This window comes from Mastomys coucha, unplaced genomic scaffold (assembly GCF_008632895.1).
Source record: "Mastomys coucha isolate ucsf_1 unplaced genomic scaffold, UCSF_Mcou_1 pScaffold12, whole genome shotgun sequence".
Classification (NCBI taxonomy): Eukaryota; Metazoa; Chordata; class Mammalia; order Rodentia; family Muridae; genus Mastomys; species Mastomys coucha.
The window spans coordinates 50,980,771-50,985,025 of record NW_022196894.1 but is presented as its reverse complement, the minus strand read 5'-3'; the positions used below and the strand labels follow the sequence as shown (position 1 = coordinate 50,985,025).

Genomic DNA, 4,255 nt, shown 5'->3' with positions numbered 1-4,255 from the left:
GATTTTTTCCGATCCCTACTCCTCGACCGAGACTTCTTCCTTTCCCTGCTTCTACTGCGATGGCGCCTCTCCTGTGATCTAGACCTTGAGTGACTTCTGCCCTGTGATGACTTCCTTTCTTTGCGCTTATGTCTGTCCTCACCATTCTCAGATGAATTTAATCGCTCTCTTCCGTTGTCAGAAGAATGTTCTTTGTCATTGTGCTCCTCAGACTTGTGTCTCTTAGAGGACTTATCTTTGGATTCATGTCTTCTTGCCTCTTTGCTTCTGCTCCGGCTCCTGTGCTTTCTTCCATCATTATCTGATTTTCGTTTTCTTTCTCTTGACCTTGACCTCGACCTTGAATAATGATGTTTTGAGGCTCTAGGAGAAATAGATATATCTGACTGCTCTTTTTTTCTTTTCTCTATCTGGTGATGTCTTTTCTGGGACTAATCCATCTCGTTCTGTATCAATAGCCGCCATTATTTTTGAGTCCCGGCCGCTAAGGCGGCGCCTCTGCTTGCCCGCACTCAACAGTACTGGCCACCTCGAAGCTTCGCCACAGACTCAAGAGGATAGATTTTTATTTGTTGTATTTTCTGTAAATTTATGACTGAATCATCTTGTTATTTTAATCAAAGTAACCACATATATGTTACAGTTAGATATATTTTACTTAAATTTCATTTTATTTAAAATATTTACTGTAAGTTCATATCAATTTTTAATCATCTTACATTTAAAGAAGAGAGAAAATTAATTTTGCTTTTCTTTTTATTCAGGCAGATACCATAAACTGAGATATGTTTTAATAAGATTTAATCAAGCTTCCATAAAATCTATTTTTATAATATTCCTGAAAAATACTGCAATATTTTGATGGGCTTTTGAAATAAGAGTTGGTTATTAAGAAATATTTTTTGTCATGTAATTTTATAGGTCACTTAGATTTTAGATATCATTATAGTCTGATTAACTAATATTTCAAGTACAACATACACATTTGGAGAAGTTTGTCATTAATAATTATAGGAGGTTTCTAGTAAAATGGGTATAAGTCTACTCCAATAGTCCACTTGAATTTTATAAATTTTTATCAGGTAGGACTGGAGTAAAATTATTTTCAACTTGCTTATAATATTTCAAACACTTTTAATGTCATGTTCACTGTTATTATTTCTAGGAACAATTTTATCTTTAATCCACATTCTTTCCTAAAATAGTTTTTTTAACTTAGGTCATTATTTTGCAAAAACATGTATAAGTTAAAGATATATAGCATAATATATCATTCATTTTTAAATCAGCAAGATTAGAATGATGAGTACCTAATTCATTATGGTATATGCCTTAGACTGGCCTGTTGTTACATTCATGACTCTGAAGAAGCCATTTACAATTCCCCTTGAGTTGATACATTCCTTCCTGCAAAGGAATTCCTTAGAATTCTGAATGATCTAAATAGAGGCATGTTAAAACTTAGAGGGTACAGAGAATAAGGCTGATCAACCTTAAATGGGATGTCGTTATGGCATTCCCTCCTACATAGGGGTAGAGCTAATTGGGAAATAAGTAGAGTTCTTCCAACCAGAAGGTGGGTACATATAAACCCATAATTGATGTATAACATGATCAAGACCTGTGCTAATTCAAGAAAGACAAAATTAAATATGGAGCAAGGAAGTACACACAATGTTCCCTTCATAGTCAATGAACTATTGGCAAGTGATTGCTGCTGGTAGAGAGAGATTCTACTATTGACAACAGTGCAAACTCTAGGAAGTCAGCCATGTCCCTAGGAAAGGTTAGACACCCAAGAATATATTGGCATACAAACTGGATCCAATATCTGAAAGAGAAGGGAGGGAGAAAGTGATGAAGAGAAAAGTGAATTAGAGAGAGAGAGAGAAAGAGAGAGAGAGAACATAAAATAGTGTCATTAACATTAGAAAGGTGCTGAATATATCTGAGAGAAGACAGAGTTGTGAATATAGATTTGAAACACATTGTATAAAATCTCAGAGAACTAATTAAAAAATAAAAATCCCAGCAAGTAAACAAATTAAAAACTTCCTGGATTCCTTGAATTGACAAGATATATGAATTCTTACCCTGACCTACTTCACCAAGATTATAAGCAGCAAGGGAAGCCAGCCCAAAATCAAGAGATGCTGCAAAGTAGCTAGGTTTCCTGAATAAGTCAGAGAAATATCTGAGGGGCCTTTAAGAATCTTATGGTTACTAAACTGCATAGAACACTCTTTCCCATTGAACTATTTCACATTATTTAGTAGCACTAGATTTGCAAATTTGACTGTGTGTCATTTCTGCTTCTGTAAGTCACTGCTCAGCCACAGCCTCTAAATAACCTCTACCATACTGTTTCACCAAGGAATACTTCTGTGAAATCCTTAACTTGTTCTGTTTGTTGTATGTTCCCTATCTGAGGTAAGAAGACAGGTATTCATGTCTCCTAATGTCTCCTAACAATAGTCTTACAGAACACACTGTTATGTGAACACTTTATGTTTAATATATTAAGCGTTCCACTTATTTTTCAAGAAGGGCTTAAGTACACCTGATTAGATAGGATCTAGCTAATATGTCTAGCTTTACTTAATTAATTATTAACTTAATCATAAAAATGAAATTTATCTTATTGTGTTCTGTCTTACCAACATCAATATGCCTCAATTGAGGGTACTTCTTCTAAAATTCACCTACAAGACAAAAATAATAGCTCAAAGATGAGCATTGAACTAAGGATTTTTTTCCATTAAAATTATTTGAATTTAGAGAATCATACAGAAACATACAATATAAAAAATTAAAAATAGTATTTTCATTGATTATTTGTTTCATATAATAGAGTTTGATCATATCATTAGATAGGTTTCATACCCATAAACTAACTAAATAAATCAATTTTAAAATAAATTGATATGAATTCTCTACAAAGTACATTAACCGTTAACCATATAACCATTATCAGAGTTCAGGCAAAGTTAATTTCATGACTATACTACATAGTGTATAAATACATTTTCTAATCTTTTAAAATATACTTGTGTTTCCTCATTTTAAAATATTTCACAGCAACTTGTCTTCCATTTTAACCTTCATCATTCTTGTGCTGTCATATTTAATGTCAATTTCAGTTGACTTGAAATTGTAATGTGTCTACTGACAAATATTACTGTAAAAGAAAGTTACATCTATTGGCTTCCAATATCCCAGACCAAACCAATAACACATAATAAAGGAATAATAATTCCTTTATTATTGTAAAATGTTGTCTATTTGGCAACATTGTATCTAATCCAAAAATTATACTTGTGTCTATCCCTCATTTTTCAAAACATCTCTCTATAAAATAACCAGGACAATGTGATGGCATCTGCCTTGGTAACTTTATTCCCCTACCCGTTTATCTCCAGCTTCTTCAATATAGTCATCATTCACATTTCTTGTGTTTTTATTTCTTCTCCTGTAGAATATCAGTTCCTTCAAGATAAGGTACTAATTGTCTTATTAATCAATACAGTGTAACACAGCATAGGCTTTGGAACCAAATGGACCTAAGCTGAAATACTTCTTGTATAATTTTTATTATAAGAGTGAAAATACGTAACTACTTCTCTTTTACTAACAACAATGTTTAAAAAGCAAGATTTGCTATATTCTACTTTAGATCATGAACTCTTATAGACATTGATAACAGTAAGTTTTCACCTGTTTTCCTTCTTATAACCAACCCTCTTTCTTTTTTTTTAATTAGATGTTTCATTTATTTACAATATCTCCTTTCCCAAGTTCCCCTCCAAAAGAAAGAAGAAAAAGAAAATAAAAGAAGAAAAAAAAACAAGAATAAAATAATCCCCTGTTCCCTTCCCCCTGCCCCTGCTCACCATCCCACCCTCTCCCATTTCCTGGCCCTGGCATTCCCAAGGACCCAAGGAGCTGAAGGGTTTGCAGCCCCTTAGCACAACCCTCTTTCTTTTAACCAAAGGTTCCGCCTTCAATTTAATCAAAACCTAATAAAATTTGATAGTATGACTAAATCATAAATGTTATAAAATTTATACTAAATATAAATACAATATAAGTTCAATATTTATTTAATATATTTTATGCTCATAATCCATTCAGACAGCTAAAAGATTCTGTGATAATTTCATGAGAATTTTACCATTTCCATTAGAAAATGAGCACAAGCTACTAGCATTCCTTTTCTCTTATTAATTAAAATATTAAAATTCAGACAGTATATTAG

At 32.6% G+C, this 4,255-nt stretch overlaps 1 pseudogene; it reads right to left on the bottom strand.

Annotated features, from left to right (window-relative positions):
• Positions 1 to 5: 5 nt before the first annotated feature.
• LOC116083362 lies at positions 6 to 544 on the bottom strand (annotated as a pseudogene).
• Between the last annotated feature and the right edge of the window lie 3,711 nt (positions 545 to 4,255).